At 43.4% G+C, this 18,390-nt stretch overlaps 1 protein-coding gene and 1 long non-coding RNA gene across 12 annotated transcripts in view; one reads left to right on the plus strand and one right to left on the minus strand.

Moving 5' to 3' along the window:
• LOC113021787 (dedicator of cytokinesis protein 3-like) overlaps nucleotides 1-18,390 on the plus strand; it is a 227,761-nt gene that overhangs the window by 15,005 nt on the left and 194,366 nt on the right. The window lies entirely within an intron of this gene.
• Nucleotides 2,051-14,984, minus strand: LOC145428810 (uncharacterized). Its single transcript, XR_013909131.1, has 3 exons — nucleotides 14,587-14,984; nucleotides 2,345-2,483; nucleotides 2,051-2,218 (listed from the first exon to the last, which is right to left on the minus strand). It is a non-coding gene; the product is annotated as an uncharacterized LOC145428810 (long non-coding RNA).

Here is an 18,390-nt window from a genome sequence, read left to right on the forward strand (position 1 = left end):
TTTTGTATCGAAAAAATATCGAACCGTGAATTTTGTGTATCGTTGCAGCCCTAATATATATATATCTTGTAGTTTTGATTGGATGATGGCTGCTTGTGTTGAACCTTCTTATTGTGTTTAACTTGTGGTCTGTGAGCTCCATGGATGAAACGAGAGAATCGAAATCAGAAGCTTCACTGAGCACAAAGTACATTTTTACAGCAAGTGAAAACATCACCACACAAAAAGCCTAAAAAGAAAGACAACAATTCAAAGTCAAAAAAGACAAATATAACTTTTATGAGTTTGCTTTTGATTTTATGAAAACTCCCTTTTGGACCCGGCTCCTACTGTACCACCCTGCATCCTCCGGCTTTCTGTGCAGTGATTCAGGCTCGACAGTGTCTCCACATACAAAGCCGGGGCTACTTTTTAATGAGGCCAGACCCCAAGGTGAGAAAAACAATTACTTATTCAGGCACCGAGGTGAAGAAAGTTTAACACCCCTCATTTATTCCATGTCCGTATTTACTCCTGAGTTGCTGAGGGAAGATTTCCTGTGTGTTTTGGTGATTTTCTGAGTGTGCTCTGCTCTGAGCGTCATTCCCCCTCTGCATGGAGAGGACACAAATGTTTGTGACACCATAGGCTGGGGGGCAGACGCCATGACCTAATTATCGGTTTCCTTTCAGTTTTCCAACATATTTTTTAGCTCTTCCAAAACGTCAGAGGTCTTACATCATTTCTTGCTCTCAGTCTCTGCAAACCTCTTATTTCTTCTAAACCTGTATTTTCCCCCCACCCCCTCCCTTCTATCCATCCATCTCCCACTTTGTCTAATGAATATTTCACATAGAAATGCTATTTTTAGATGTCATCGTTCCCGCGCTCCGTCCATCAGGCTCAGCTTTCTGATCTGCACAGTTTATTCAGCCGTTATCAGATTGGGGTTGAGTTTCATGTCACTTTCAATTAGCATCGATTCTTAGAACAAAGATGTTTTTTTTTTCATTTCATTCATAAAGGATGGAAGGTTCACCCTAATTAATTTTAGTGTAGAGCGGCTTTTATTAGTGTTAAGAGGAAAAGTGCTTCTCCCAATTTTGACTGGATGTCCTTCATTTGGCTGCAGCTCTCACTGTAAGTAGGGTGACAGGTGGTCACACCTGAGAGAAAATTTGGTTTTTTTGTGTTGCTTTTATGGAAAAGCTGATCATAATTGGAGCCTTTAAATTGGAAGAATGAAATCACAGGTATGGCCTAATTTCATGTCAGTTAAGTTCCTAAAATTTTGTGCAGCTTGTCTTTTAATCGTCTCATATCTTAAAGTTATGTCATTGAGAGAAGATATCGCCGATGTGGTTACCTCAAGCCCGTCGCTGGGTGGAATGCCCAACAGATCCACACTTGTTTTATATTCAGACCAATCAGAAGAAAGTTGGCTTAAAGTGGGAGGAGCTAAGGGAGTGGATGAACTGAAGGGCTGCAGAGGCCAGGATAAGATGCATTTTAACAAATATGGCAACGAATCAAGCAGCGGTACTTTACTAGAGTTCAAGAATAAAGACATGGAGTTGAAAATAGAATAGAGTGAGTAAAGGCTCATAAATCATGCAAATACTGTAACTGGTTTTACATCCTAGTGTAGCTCGTGAGATTCCAGTACGCACAAGAAATAAAACATCCCCTTTATTATATTTAAAGAAAAATAAGATTGTTGTTGGATCTTGATGCAGTTTTACATTCTCGATTTTACAACAACTGTATCTTCCTCTATGCTTGCTTACTTTGTTCTCCCTGTGATATTAAAGATCTTTACTGTACGGCACATGTGTCAAAGTCAAGGCCCGCGGGCCACATCCGGCCCGGCGTACATTTATATCCGGCCCGTGAGATCATTTTATACAGATGTACTATTATTGTTATGCATGGCCAGCGCCAGTGGGTGACTGAATATATGTTTACAGACATGCTGGTAAAGCCGTGCGTCTTATTAGTGGAGCTAATGTGGCTGTAATGAAGGAATTTAATATAAGACGGCACTACGAGACACAAAGTGAAGCTGTTGTGAAAGCAAGTTTTATTGTAGCAGAGGAGCCAAATGAGCCCGGTACCACTCTGAAGAGCTGCAGGATGAAGCTGTGCGACGTCTTGTGTCCAGACAAAACTTCATTGCATACTCTCTTGCTGTGGATGAAAGTACAGACATGATGGACATTGCACAGCTGACCATCTTCGTCTGTGGAGAGGAAATATTGGACATTAAATCGATGCACGGGACAACGACAGGAAAAGACATTTTTTAAAACGTATGTCAAAGTGTAACCGACATGAAACTGTCCTGGGACAAACTTGTTGGACTTACAACAGATGGAGCGCCGGAGTTGTGCGGTGAAAAAAGCGGACTAGTCCGCAGGATGCGAGTAAAGATGCAGGAGAACTGTACCGGTGAGTGAACAGCACATCACTGCATCACACACCAGGAAACGCTGTGTGGTGAAGTCCTAAAAATGGAGTGATCACTGTAAGGCAGACCGTACATTTTATCTGAGCTAAAAGTTTAAATCACCGTCAGTTTCAGTCTTTTATGTGGGAAATAGATTCAGAGTTTGTCGACATTCCTTCATGCAGAGCTCCGCTGGCTGAGTTGGGGAAAAGTTCTCAACAGAGTTTTTGAGCTCAGCAAGGAAACCTGTCAGTTCATGGACATGTATGATGCGGTGAAGGCGTTTCAAGTGAAGCTGTCACAAATGCACCAGTGCAGCCTGCCTCACTTCCCCTGCTGCCGAGTAATGCTGAACCAAGTCAGCTGAGCTGCACCTGTGCAGATTCAGATGGAGCTGCAGTGTAATGATGCACTCAGGGAAAGTACGACAGTGAATGGCCCGCACGGTTTATTAGCTCCACTCCTGCAGCAATGCACAGCTCCGTCTACATGCGGCTCCAACCTTGTGTTTGCTGTCATTTATTTTTTCTGGGGTTTTTGGCAGCATGTTCATATTTCTAACTTGCATAATTTTGACAGGATATATTTTTATCAGGAGCAAAATATTTAAAGTTAAAGTTTATTTTTTTAAGTTTATTTAATCTGGAATAATATTCCTGTCTGTTTTTATTCATATTTATGTTTAAAAAACATGTTTTAGTGTGTTCAATAAATATTTATCTTGTTTGGTCCTCGACCTAAAGTGTGCCTTGGGTTTTGGCCCCCTGTGCGATTGCGTTTGACACCCCTGCTGTACGGTATAAAGCACTTCTAGATGACAGTTGTTGTGAAGTGTTGCTATAAAATATTCACATCGCTGAGAAAAAAGGCAAAATAAAATGAATGGCTGACATGATGTTTTTGTATGAAGCGTTTCCTCCTCTGAAAGCTGTGAGCAGGAAATCTGAAAACCTCCCAGGCTTGGAGCTCTTTTCACTTTAACCCATTAAAGCTCATCCCCTCCCACCCCACTGCCTGCTCACTCAGTCACATGATTTGGATGCATGCTTGGCCATTCTTTGCTGTGTGAATTCGGGGTGAATGTGTTTGTGTTAGTGCGCAGACTGAGCATGCACGTAGCACGAGTGAGTGAGTGAGCATTTGCAGTGTTTGCCTCTGTGTTTGTTCAGCAGTAACAAAGACAGAATTGGACCTCAGAGACATCGCTGATGAAATCAAAAGAAACAGCAGCATATTTCAGCACATTTCTTATTGCACAGAACTGAAGACAAATATTGGCTTTGATTTGAGAAGGAAGCAGCACTGCAGTGGTTTCTTCACATCCTTCACAAACCTCTTTCTTCTTTCTAAAACTAACTCTCGTGATGTTTTTAAGGGTAATTATCCAGTATCACTGTCAAATACAAATGTTTGTATTATAAAATATGGTCTGGGTCCTTTTGTCACAAGGTTACATTTTCTGTTGAATGAATTTCTCATCCATTGTGCATTTTTCAGCATCATAGAAGTCTGCAGGTCAAATGCTGGCGCGTGAAACAGAGATTGGCGTGACGTCAGCATGTTGGTCATTTCACCTACATTCCAGCCTCACATATGACCGGGAATTCTGGACAGCGTCCGAGTGAGGTTGAGGATACAGTGAGCTTGCTCCATAGGAAGACTGGGAGCTGATAAGTAATGTGTGAGGAGCACATCTGGAAAGATGTCTGTGCTCCTCTGCCGACTGCAGAGGCTGGGCATCTCATTTGGGCTGAGAACACTGGCATGGGTAAAAGGACGTCTGGGGAGCCCAACCCTCAGATAAGGGGAATAAAATGGCTGGATTCTAGTAATAAGCTTTGTTCTGTGCATATTGTGGAGAAATGGATTATTGTGAGAGTTCTGCTGCTCTGTGTTTGGTGCTCATTCGCAGGTTATTGGCTGTGCACATGTAGTCACACAGTGGTAGCAAAAAATGTGATTAGAAGCAAGTTGGCAAAGCAAAAGCAGGATCAAAACCAACTCATCAGATCATATCAAGGACAGGTTGGATCTTTTCCCTTTGAGAGAAGCTCAGTGGGTTTGGGTAAACTGTCCAAACCTGATTTGAATCTCCACCTTTTTTCCGATTTGGGAGTTTATTACAAAAAGAGTTCTGAAAGTGGGAATACGAGTCCAAATTTTCTGTCCTGCTAAACAATTGTCTTTACATCTGCTGCCCTTAGTCTAATTAATGTAAATATACCCCCACACTGCAGTCTCCATGCATGTGTAAACAGCCACAGCTGGAGGTTTGTGTTTGCCTTAATGTGCTTTTCTATGTGTGCCCTGCAGGCCACCACGCAGGCAGCATCCCATTGAATTACTATAATGGGCTGGTAATGGGCCTCACTGAGTGGTTGGGGGTGAGGAAAGGACTGGGAACAAGTCAGAGGTCAGGGTGCTGCTCTGGAGCCCACAGCTTTCACAGTGTGTGGGTTTAATGGGTTTATGTTAGATCGAGCCTGCTGGTGGACGGGCCACTTAGAAACAAGATATTTTTATTAAACACATGGATGCAGCGAAAGTGACTTTTTGACCCAACAGCCAAAATAACCGTCACCCATCATCAACAGGCAAATAAGTCAAATTTCCTTTTGTGTGACATAAATTTGTCAAAGTACATTAAATTTGGATAATTATTACTTTGAATACAACCTTAAAAATGAGGAAATAAAACAGCGATCAGTGTTTAATCAGCTCAAACCGAAATACACCTCCACAAATGTTGGTATCAGAAATCAGCTGAACGTCTTTCAAACTAACTGCATGTGAAGATCAAACACTGAAGCAAATGTTAAAGGTTCTGTAAACCTGAGAAATGATTCATCATTTTTTCTTCCCCGTTTGATCTTCATAGTATTAAAACGACTTGTTTACAGTAAGCAGTAACCCTGCTTGTTGATAAATGATGAGGTGGGAGTGACCGATACCAGCTGACAGCCAGGCATCACAATAGACTGCATTATAGTCAGATGTTCACTTGGTTACACGTTTCTTAACTCGATTTCCCTCAGTGATGGGGTGAGGCACTACTTTAGGAGTGGTTCACAAAAAGGTCGTGGTTTGGATTAAAATATGACTCTTCTGGCCTGTATGCATAATCGTGCCGAGCGCCGTGTCCAAAAAGTAAAACACAGATGGGCAAACAGCAGCTGCTGGCTCTGTTTTATTGACTCGCAGTAATCTAACATCACCTCTCTGCTAATTGGCACTGAGATTATACATGCTGAACCAAGATGTGAGTGCATCTCCACGAGTAAAACTGGCATCCCAGAAATCAAAGCAGAATTATTTTCCCCCTCGTTCTGAACACGAGGCTAATGTGACGCTAATGCAGAGGGTCAGCAAACATGATTGATGGCGCCTCACTCGTCCCTCCAAAGTTGATGCACGTCTCACTCCTGAGTTGCAACAGATGGAGTTATCAGTGCAGAGCGTGTTGAGGAGAGCGTGAACGAGTGCGTAGGAGAGCAGCCTGCAAGACGGGGTCAGAATTAACATTAATTATCATAAATTATAGACCTCCATTTAAATGTTTTAACACTGTGTTCTTCAGCCTTTGCATAATTGCTTATTTCACTCTCACTCCATCTTAATTCTCCAGTCTGACCCACACTCCGTCACTTTCTCTCTTGCTTTCTGACCCCATCACATTTTCCAACTCCCCCGTGTCCTCCTGCCCAATCCCCCCCCCCAGCCCCTCCCTCTGATTCTAGCTGATGGACATTTACGTTGACCTGATTAGGCCGAGCACATCTGGCAGTGGTGTGTGTGTTTGTTTGTGTGGGGCTTACTGAGCGTTGTACTGAGAGTATGCGCACACACCCTCAGCATCTTTGTGTTGATGTGGGTGTGTTTGTGTTCTTATGCGTCTGATCACTGTCAGCTGCTTTTCTGGAGATTAACACACTTAAAGGCATCATTTGCTTTCCGCTGTGAGGCTCATCCTTTCCTCCACACTTTAAAACCCTTCTGCAAGATAACCTTTTTATTTTTAATGATACGTTTATTTTATGTTGGTATAACAGGATTAAAAAAGGCAAAAAAGCCAGGATTCATAAGAGAAATGCACTAATTAAGCTCAGGCAATATTGGTGACTCCTGCAGGCTGCAGAACTCTAACTTAATGTGTTTATCAAGACTTTTTCCCCCTGAAAAGATCTAAGGGCAGGTTCAGTGAACTGCAGTTTAATTTTAAAAATACTATGAACTGAGCTAAACATGCAGCAGCCTGGTGACTTTGTGCTTTTAGGCGTGCAGGATTCCAGCAGCGAGCAGGAAAAGTGACGTGCAGACACGACAGGATGAGTGCAAATCGCTTTGTAATGAAATGCAGCACAGCCATCATTTTCATCTCAATTATCTCGTTTCATAATTGCCTAAAGCTGAAATCATAATGAAAAATAACATTTCATCAACTTCTCATCTTTTATAACAAAAACATTCAGTTTATTATTATTGATTACGTTATTTAACCAGGAAATGAAACTCTTGATATTTCGACTCTCTTTGGCGAGTGTGTCTGCGTCACAGCGAATGCGTCCAGTGTGAACTCAGCTTCAGAGAGGTGGGTATTACAATACCGTGTCCACAGTATGAATGACATCACAGAATGATTCTACAATATACAATAACTTGCAAGGCAACCATCACACTATCTGTGTAACTGAAGTAAAGTCCCCCTAAAAGCAGCTGCAGGAATGAGTGGCAGGTTCAGTCATTTACGTTGCAGAGTCAAAGATCGGATCATGATTTGCAGTTTGTTATTTGATATTTTCTTCTGTGGATTCTCCACTTCTGTGTTTTTTCTCCTGCGTCTGTGTGTCGATGCTGTATAATCGTGGAACAGTAAAAAAAGCACCTGAGCAGTGAGTCGCTTTGCATTCATTTAGCACAATCGCAGATTTATAAATAATAAAGCAGAAGTGTTTCGGGGGGCTGTGGTCAGAAAATAGAAACAGACATGTGCCTGCATGAGACGTTTACTCTGCATTTGCGTGATGGCATTTTGAATTTCAGTGCTGGTGCTTCTGATCTGTAAGTATAACCGCGTCATAAATTACAGATTGTTATAATTAGCTAACAGTTCTTGTTAGCTTGAGCCTCTCCCCGTTTCTACACTTCCCCCGTGGGAGAGGTCGGTGTCATTTCTTTCCCAACACTGTAAAACACACATATACTGTATGTTTAGCCACCCTGATGTTTTCCGATTGTGTGTTTTTAGTTCAGCTACTGTCATCATTATGCCTGTCTTTACTAGATGCTGTGAATATGTAGTACATGTGTGCCACATATGTGTTATAGGCACAGTCTATGCTAGCATGAATAGATAATTCTTGCTAGTTTGGAAGTTGTGGTGGGTTGAGCTAACCCTCTAACCTGCGGTTAGGGCTGCCACAAACGATTATTTTGTTAGTCGACTAGTCACCGATCATTTTTGCAATTAGTCGACCAATCAGTACAGCTTATTGCACCAGCAGCATCTGCTCTTATATAACTATCATTAGCTTACAGCTTTAAGTGTTTCAGGTCTGTGCAAACTAAAAATAAAGACAAGATGATAGTTTGTTAATTTTTAATGAAATTTGCAGATTGTTTCGGTGAAGTTTAATCAACTCCTTGCTATCTAAAATATAACAGGACACCGGAGTATATTCTTGAGCATCTCACACTTCTGATAATCAGCTGTCTGCTTGACGTTTATTCAGCTGTGTAAAAACTATAACTTTAATCTCAGCCAAACCGATTTACTCAGGAACAAATAAAATACTAAAAAAAAGCCAAACAATAACATTTTGAAGTTATCTAAGTGACTCATATATCATGTTTAACCTGAGTAGCGAAAGACGGCGGTGGGTTTGAAAACGATTTGCCGGGAGTCCGGTGTTCTCACGGCTCTAGTTAGCCTAGCCCCCGGCTAGCTATCGAGCTAGTGGGTAACAGACGTCTCCGAAAACGTCGGAGCGCTTTTGAAAATATGTGGTGTCCTGATAAACTGAGCAGATATTTGAGGTTTACACAGCTACATTCTCGCCTGAAAATATGTGAAACGTTTATTTTGTGACCCAGAAAGAATAATAAGAGTAATATTAAAACTAACCAGCTGCCGCCATTGTTGGAAACTGAGCAGGGCTGCGCTATGAATTCTGGGACACAGCTTCTTCTTCTTCGGGGTTTAACGGCAGCTGGCATCCTTGTACATGCAGTGCTGCCATCTTCTGTTTCAGTCCGTTATTACACTCTTAAATCCTGCTACTTATTCCTGCGTCTTTTGGGATCTTACAAAGCTTCAAACGACGCGTCGACTATTAAATCAGTCGTCGACGATTTTGATAGTCGACGTAATCGTGACTAGTCGACCAATCGTGGCAGCCCTACCTGCGGTTTGTATTTGGTTGTAGGAGCTGGAGCGGGCAGGTCATTTACTTTGAGGCCTTTCTTTTTACCGACGCAACGCAGGAACACAACGGTTACATAAACTCTTTAAAGTCTAATCACTGCTTTTATTTTGTTAATTAGTTTCATTTCCTGTCTTTGTCAGTTTCCCTCCTTGGCTGTCGTCTGTCCCGCCCTCATCACATTCTGCTCTTACTTAAGCTTTCCAACCATTCCACTGCAGTTAGGACTGTGCAGTGTAGACTGTGTACTTCATACTGTAAGACCAGCATTTCCTGTAAGTATTTTTAAAGTTTGCTTTGGGAGGGACCATGTTTCTATAAACGTGCCATTATTTTGTGGTGGCTGTAGCTCAGGAGGTAGAGCAGATCATCTTCTGATTGGAAGGTTAGCGGTTTGATCCTTGGACACGATACTAATCCCAAGTTGCTCCCCGATGTGGCGTGTGTGTGAATGTTAAAGCATGGAAAATGTACTTTTGTGTATGTGGCATGTTGTATAAAATGCTCCGTACTATTAGAAAAGCGCTATATATAAGAACCAGTCTATTAACCATATTCATTATATAATATAAAAATATGAATTCATGCTATAACAGAGTAAAAACACATTAAGTTTAACCTAGAAATCATTTTCAACACTGAAAGTCATTTAGTTCAGTGCTTCTCAAGCTCCAGTGTGGGTGCTGAAATAATTAGACATCATTAGAAAAGTAACTTGCATGATAAGCTGTGAGTGTTACCCAGCTGTTACTAATTGACTCCATATATCAGGCTTCCTTCCCTGCATGCTGGAAACACTGCGGTCAGATTAGCTGGAAAAGCTGCCAGTGCGGCGACAGAGGTGTTAAAAAAGCGTAGGATTATTTTCCAAATTCTCGTGTGAACAATTTGTACCTGCAGTAGTTAACATATTGTGTAAGCAGCACTGAAGATGAGATTTGACAGCATAGCCTATATTGCTGTAAATCCCTGAGATGATGATGCAGCTGCTCATTCTGAGAATTAAAATAGTTTTTTGTGTTTTGATAGCAGCGGTGACACGAGTCAAACTTTGCCTCAGTATCCATATCTGACTTCATCCCTGCTTCCTCTTGTTTCATGTTAACTGTTGATCTCGCCTATTAAAGAGGCAAAAGCTGAACAGAAACATTGACGGCACAGAGGAGGAAACTTTGATTTTCTTGTCAGTGTTTGCTTTGTGCCAGAACCCCAATGCTGGATTATTCGTCTCTGTTATCCCTATTCTGTATTTAGATCACACAACTGCACCTTGATCGTGCTGATGTGATGTTTCAGACGCACACAGCCACTGCTGCTCACAGATGTCCTCGCCGTCTCCATCGCGAGGTCGTCTAGGCTCGCGTGATGTTGGGAAGTGTGTCCACCTCTCCGTGCTCATTCAGAGGACAGCTGAGTCGCTCTGCGTCTGCTGCCTCGCTGCAGGCTGCGTGTTGCAGTACTCCGGCTTACTTTAATCTGAGCTACTGCATGTGTGTACAGAACATGCAATGTTATGTGCATGTTTGTCACGTCATGGGTTCATGTACGTAGATTGAAAACTGTGGGCCCGGTTCACTTTGTCCGTTGGGATCTTTTATTTTGAAAAATCATTCAATAATAATGTTAAAAAGTATGTTTACTGAAAGACGAAGCCCCGATCGTGGTCGTGCATCCGCTTTATGATTTGACTTTCTGCATTTATCATCAAGACTTCAGACACAAAATCTTTGTGTCCACCGGTTTGTGTTAAATCATCCTTTTGCCCAGTTACAACACCAAGGTTCTTCAGCTTGTGCAGGTGTGTGAGTGCACGGCAGACACACAAAGATGATTCTGTAACTTCTTAAGAGGTGAACATCATCCCATCACAGTTTCTGGCTTTTTTCTTTAGCTCTGGTAGATTTTAATTTATTGAAAGGCAACTGCAGGAGCTATTTCCAAGCCGTCGCTGTGTTTGTATAGTTTTGGAAAATGTAACTCTCGGATTTAATTTCAGCACAATCTTTGAGGAATCAGTATTTCGCAGGCTTGTCCAAGAGCTTTCTCTGGGGAACTGCAGTTCCACAAAAGTATTTATTGGCGTCACTTTTCTGGCTCACTGGCCTTTCGAGCACTTTGAAATGTAATCAGACGAGTTACAAAACTTCCATATGGCAGCGATAAATTGAACTGCACTTTCCTTCAAACTTTACCAGCAGTTATGTTGCGAGTCACTTTGCCAGCGCGACGTAATTACAGCTGCGTCGGCCTCAGTTAGTGTGTGACATTCAAAACAACACAAGCAGTACAAGTTATCGAAAATAAGAACTTTCAGTGTTTATAGCATCATTTTCATTCTTTTAACTTAATGCTCCTCCAAAATCTTTATGGGCTGAAGGGGAAAAGGGCATTGTGAGTCAGATCCATTAAAGAGGAAAGCTCTTATCAAACAGCCTCGTGAAAGTCAGCTCGGTCTCTATTAAAGATAATGAAGGCGGTTACTGAGTCGATGTTTCGTGCTGCTGGTTTCAGACGTTCCCTAAAAACGTGGTTGATGAAATTACCTGTGAGTGTTTGCATTGTATCCTTTTCAGACGGCACTAAATGACTCCGTTTACATATCTGTGTGACTAAAGTCTGGAAAAAATATGCGTTTTCTTCCTTTTGGGCACAAAAAACCTGCAACAAGGAGGCAAGGCAAGGCAAGGCAAGTTTATTTGTATAGCACAATTCAACAACAAGGTGATTCAAAGTGCTTTACAGAGACATTAGAAACAAGAACAAATAAAAAGCATGATTTAAAGGAGGCATCCAAGACAGATGCCCAAACCACCTCATCTGAAAGGAGCAGTGGTCCTACGCTGAGCTCCTCTCACTGCCTCTTTCCTCTACATCTGTATTTTATTCCTCCCCACAGTTCAAGGGTGTTTGTGAGGGAACTAAACTTGGATCGACAAGCAAACTGACAGCATCGCCTTCGGGCTCTTTTGTTTTTTTTAACCACTACAGACCTGCACAGCGTCTGTAGTGATGCACTCATCCACCTGTCAGTCACCCACCCCACCCTGGCCTCCACTCAACAAGACCTCGAGGTGATTGAACTTCTTCACCTGAACTCCACCTAACCCCTCGCATCCAAAAACACCCCTGTGGATACAGATTGAGACGGTCCTGGCATGTCTGAGCAAATCCATCGCAAACATAATCTGCTCGACAAAACAGCAGTGGCACGTGTTCTGTGACTGACAGCGACTATTATTAGCATGTTCTGATATTCCACGGATGTATGCAGTAACAAGCAGGGGATGCTTTACTGTACTGTGTTTGCTGAACATTCAAGCCCCCCTCTGCAGTCACAGTTTTTGGGCTGTAATGTATGTGTGAAACGGAAACGACCACAGATGTGGCAACTTCAGGGTGGAGCCAGTCGGACTTCATTCGGGATGAAAGAGGGACTGCTGCATGTTTTGACAGAAGCACTTTACCCTCAGTATTGATTCACAGGTCGCCATCCTTCTAAGATCAGGGACACCAGTGTAAGAGGCTTCAGGTGAAAGGGCCGCTGTATTCATTAGACACAACCTAAAACACAGCTGTTAATAATTTATCACCGAGTGCTCCATGTCTTTTTAAAGCCTTAGCCTTTATTTTGAAGGGCCGTGCTCCTGGATGAGCGATGAGTCGCTGATCCAAACTGTTAGCTGACTCAACTGTGACCGCTAAGCTCACAATCAGTGAGATGTGCAACCTGACACCCATCCATTCCTGTAAGAGGCAGCGCGAGGCAACTGTGGCGCCAGGTGGAAACAAGGGCAAATGAAAGGTGACATCACTGATCTGAGCTGAGTAAGCTATTTTTTTCTTTCTAGGATGAGACGGTTTGGTAAGATGGCTCAAACCTGTAATATGCAACCGCCCGGCATGTGTAGATGAAGGACTTGACTTACGACCGAGGTCTCAGAGAGGCAAATTAACAGGGACAGCAGAGGAAAGTAGAGCAGGCTGACGCTCGCACGGGCTTTCAAAGATGAGTGCACACACACACGCAGAGGAAGAGCACTTATTTAAATACAACGTTGGATTCAGACAGTGCCTCACTGTGCTACTTCCTCCCTGGAGGATTTCACTATAGAAAATGGGAGAATAACAAGGAAGCTGTAGTTTTATAATGGTTTTTAAAATTAAAGTGTACCCATCTTATCCAGAGTATGCATCTGTAAGTGGGACTGCCATGAAATGAGTATGTCTTTATTGTAGCTGTATCAGATGGCATCCTCCTTACCTGACTGATGAACTGGGACTTTGTCTTTTTGATGGTGACACTGAGTCTAATTTACTCTCAACTTTTCCAAAACATGCGCTGAAAGAGGAAAGCAAAAATCTGTTCTCATGAGCACATTTTGTCTTCCTGATATCAGAAACACAACAAATTATGAAATTTTATGTGGTCGAATAACTACAGGAGAAACTATGAACTCATTCGTCCAATCACCAGGCGGCTCCTGGATTTTGAGCCTTCGGCGTTTCCTGACAAACTCGACGTTCACATGTGTTAAAAACAGTGACTGTGCTGCAAAAAGACAGGTTAGAGCTACACAGTGCCTCATTCAGGTCTGTGTTATCCACTGAATGAAGTGCCTTGCTCCCATTGGCTGCTTCTCACTGTCAGTCATACATCATCCTCTTCTTCTTTCAGCTCCCTTTAGGGTTCGCCACAGTGGATCATGTGACTTTGTCTTAACCTATCCTTGCTTCTTCCTTCACTACATCCATGAACCCCCCCTGAGGCCTTCATCTTTTCCTCCTCCTTGGCAGCTCCATCTTCATCCTCTATGCTCCTTCCTCTCCCTCCTCTGCACGTGTCCAAAACATCTCTGCCTTCCCTATCTAACTTTGTGCTGTCCCTCTGCTGTCCCCTAATCCTGTCCATCCTGCTCACTCACAGTGAAGATCTTAGCATCTCCAGCTTGGCCTCCTGTCGTTCTGTCGGTGTCACCGTCTCCAAACCGCACATCACAGCAGGTCTCACTACCGTCTATGCTGCTGCTACAAATCCGCCCTGACACTTATCTCCACCCACTCCACCCTGCCCGCACTCTCTTCTTCACCTTTCTTGTCCACTGTCCGTGGCTTTGATGTTCACCTTTCCACCTGAGGTCTGATTTAAGGCTACAGAGACTGAAACAGACCACAAGTAACTGAACTCCAAACCAGGAATCATCGCCAGTCGTGATACAAAAATCCATCTTTCTGGTACTTTTTTATGAACATGCAAGACTAACAGTAATGTGTTAAAGCTCCTATGATATAAGACAAGTCCGAGCTGACAATGTCCCACAGAGATGTTTGGTAATGACCTGTCATCATACTTCAGGCCACAGGATACCTCTTTAGTCGTTTTCTGATGTGCAGGCTCGTTTCAGTCGGTATTAGGAGACGGGAGAATCACAGGACTTTGACAGAGGACACAGGTCTCGTACAATGAAGTTGTAGACTTTCACCTTTTATTTCACGCTGGCTGATTGGGCAGATTTAGGCAGTGAAAATACTGACCGGTTTAAACGCGTCCTGTTTCAATGATAGCACGTGTTAAAGGGTGAAATTCCAACAGCGACAATAGCAGCAGGGAACATTTGGCTACAGCCTCACTCACTCTACAGGACATCTCTGCACACTGAAAATGTTGACACACTTTATTTTTGTACAGTTTTGGAAATTACTTCATGACAGAAACAGTAAAAAATGGTAAATCTATCCACTCACCCACAGCAGAGGCCCAGACCTCCCACTTCCCAACCAACTCCTCCAGTTCTTCCAGAGGGGACACCAAGGCATTCCCAGTAGTAGCTGAGAGACATAATCTCTCCAGCATGTCCGGGTCTGCTCTGCAGTTTCCTCCCAACTGAACGTGACCCAAACACCTCTGCTATGACACATCCCAGTCAGACACCCAAACTGGGCGCCTTTCAACATGGAGGAATAGCAGCTCTGCTCCAAGTCCCATGCAAATGACCGCCTGACCCTATCGCTAAAGATATCCGGGAGAGCCTAGACATCCTATAGAGGAAGCTCATTTCCACTCCCTGTATCCAGGATCTTATTGTTTTGGTCACTAGTTTGTGGCCAGAGGTGAGCGTATAAACCTAGATGGACATTTTCACATTCATGCATCAGACATTCATGTTTTCCAGGTTGCTCTATATGAAAATAATTTCTTACAGGCAGCTGAATCATTGCAACACAGGTGGAATTTCTGATCTTTGACTGTAAATAAATGCAGTAAGTCCAGTGCAACAAGCTGCAAGACCAGCGTTTATTTAGGGTCATGCTTCTGACCGCCGAGCGCTCACCCACACAAACAGCTGAGCGAGTACAATAGAAGCCCACGAGACAGCTGGGCACAGAAACAGGTGGTACACACTGAGTCATGGTTTGTGTGTAACCAGCAACGTGTTATTGCAGCTCTTTGTTCTGTGTGTGTGTCAGCAGATTACTGTGTACCCTGGGAAGTCTGAACTTGCTGTGTCAGGAAGATGATGAACGTTTGGATCTTATGCAGAAGCACTTGTGTTGCTCTCTGTCAAACTTTAAATTCCAGCTCACCTCATTTCAAAAATCACCATTTTTAGACTTTTTGCAGCCACGTTTCTCTACGGAAGACTCCGAAAAAAAGTGGGCACTGGCTTTTTGCCAGTAGAAATCCCAGCCAGTCAAACTAACAACAAATTTCTTATTTATATAAATCAGCAGCTAACTGCTGCAGCCGCCCACTACAGCACCACCCTCTCTTCGTGACAGGAAGTTATAAATGAGGACGCTGAAAAGTAAAAGGACGTCAGTCAATGCAGATCTGCAGTAATCTGATGTCAAAGTTCACCGCTGTGAGTAGGTGCGTCAGCGTAAAGTCATTTTCACCCAGGCTGCTCGTACTAGCGCCGCTAATGTTAGACGCACTTGGACAATCTGACGTCATGCGTGTGCACGATATCGTGTCACACAGTCAGCTTCAGTCTGAGCATCATTAGGGGTTTAAAAAGGCCTCTGAAATACATCTGCATGCGGATAAAGTTTAACCTCGTCCATTAGCGTGTGCTCAGTTTTAACCGTTTGAGTGTTTTTGCTGCTTTTAGATGCGTCGTTTTAATTTTCCTTCCATTTAATCGACTCGGAAATGAAAATGCCAGGACGATTCCCAGTCACCAGTGATGTAAGGATACTGAACGAACAGAGTTATTGGGACTGGGATGGAGATGGTGGGCGGAGTCTTTTCATTTAAAGTGATCATGTCTTTGCTTGCCTGCCATCAACTTTAATGACCTTTTTAGAGCAGTTTCCTCTCCCGGCTTTCCTGATAAATAAGGGCCTTTTTTGTGCTTTGCTACAAATGCATTGTGTGAGTCAGCGTGCAGGCCAGGCACCTGGGGTTTCCCAACACACACATTCAAACACACACACTCTCATTTAGTTGGATGGCAGATGAAGTTTGGCAGTGCCAGCAGCTCCTCGCTCTGCCAACAGTGCCCTCGGTGCAGAGCGGGTGTTTCCCCGCAGCAGCGCTCCTCCACTCTGACCTGCAGCTACGCTCATTAATGTGTTAATTGATGTGAGCTCTCGTAGACACGCTGCCAAGTCTGGATGGCTTCAGACGCTCGGTTAATAACTTAAAAACCTAAGTGCTGGGACTGAAGTCAACAGGGACGAGTCTTCCTTCGCTAAAGAGCTGCATTTAAATCGGCACAGCAGCAGTTTCCTGCTTCGCGATGACAGACTCAGCAAAGTAGTCCTGCCAGGAATTAAATATACTTCTGACTTTACAGGTTTCTCTCTAATCAAACATTGTTCATGGAAAAGTGGTGTCTGCCATTTAGCAGATTCGGAAGATGAAAAATTAATGAATGTAAGAAGCGATAAAGCAGTTTAAAGGTGGGTTCTTCCCTTTATGTACAACCATGTGTAAAGATGCTGCTGTTAATGCATTTATGCAGCAAGAAATGCACGGCCTTGGTGCAGTAATAGTGTGTGGAAGCAGAGAGCAGTGCTAAGATTAGACACACACATGCATCCTGGTGGCTTCCTCTAAAAGCAGCAGTAATGCAGAGTGCTGTTGGGTGATTAGTGTGTTTTTAAGCCTGTATAATGGAAGCTTAGCCCAGTGCTCCACTTTCAGGGCAGAACAGCAAGCCCGGCCATCTGGACACTCGTCGACTCTGATGCTGGTACGAGGGCCGTACGAGGCCGCGGCACAGAACAAAGGGCCGGGCTAGAGCAGCAGCAGTGTCACTGTCGGAGAGAAAAGACGCGCTCGGTGGCTGTGGCACGCATTTCTTTACTGTCAGCGTGTTTGTTTGATTTTTCTCACCATCACACAGGCTTTAACAACAATACTCACTGTACATCGTACTTTAAGACTTTCAGGCAGCATCGATGCTTTCTTATGCATGAGGGAACGTACAGTAGATGCACCTGGCCTAGGACACACACACACGCACACACACACACACACACACACACACACACACACACACACACACACACTCCCCTCCCCCATGCCTCACGCTGTCTGATGATAATGTGGGGCAGGCAGATCAGCCAGATGTTTCTGGGTATAGTGTGTGTGTGTGTGTGTGTGTGCGCACATGTGTTTTCACACCATGAGATATGCTTGTGTGTCACATTTTGGCGCGGTTCTCTTGAGCTGTCAGTATGAAATTATCTGGTAACAGAAAACTCTTCATCTGAGTTTGATCTTGAACGATTGAACCTTTCAGTATCAGCTCACATGATTTTTGTTAGTGCATCTCTGTCTCACCCTGACACACACACACACACACACACACACACACACACACACACACACACACCAAAAATCTGTCATTCAAAATGTCTTGTGTCTGTGGATATTGCGGGGTTTTGTTGCCTCGATGGTTCGGGTTCGATTCTGGTTGATATGAGGTTAAAAGATGGACGTTCAGGGCTGCTGAAGGCGATTGGAAGCGTAACATCACTGAGGACACTACCCGGCTCTGTCCAGGACTAGTTTCTGTGGGGGAGGGTTTCCAGATTAATCACCAGAGATGAACATATGCGTCAGGATGTGATGTCATTAACACGACAGAGTCCCGTAGCCTTCTCTGGTTTTGCTGAGCGGAGTACTCCTTCTTGACATCCTCAGAATACTTTATTAATCCTGAAGGAAATATTATTATGTTATTGTGTGCTTGCCCTCTCACATTCAGAGTTTATTTTGGATACATAATAACCAAGTTACTGGCACTGTGAGGGGTTTTATTCCACCCATAAAGAATAAAGTGAGAATTTCAGAGCACCAATAAAGTTCAGGGATGATTTTAGCATCGGTTTACAGCTGTTGGGTTTCAAAGCAGCAAAGACATGCATAAATAAATGTTCCCTCAGTGGTTGACGAAATGTTGGTGACAAATTTGAGCATTTAGTGAGTCCACGCTGCTCGCAGCCTTTAATATTTTTCTTTAATTTAGGTGTTTGAATTCTTCCCTTTTTATCTCAAATAAACCCAGAAACCTTTCTGTAAGCTAAAAGCTCGAGCTG

The sequence above is a fragment of the Astatotilapia calliptera genome, chromosome 5, assembly GCF_964374335.1.
Source record: "Astatotilapia calliptera chromosome 5, fAstCal68.1, whole genome shotgun sequence".
In the NCBI taxonomy this organism is placed as follows: domain Eukaryota; kingdom Metazoa; phylum Chordata; class Actinopteri; order Cichliformes; family Cichlidae; genus Astatotilapia; species Astatotilapia calliptera.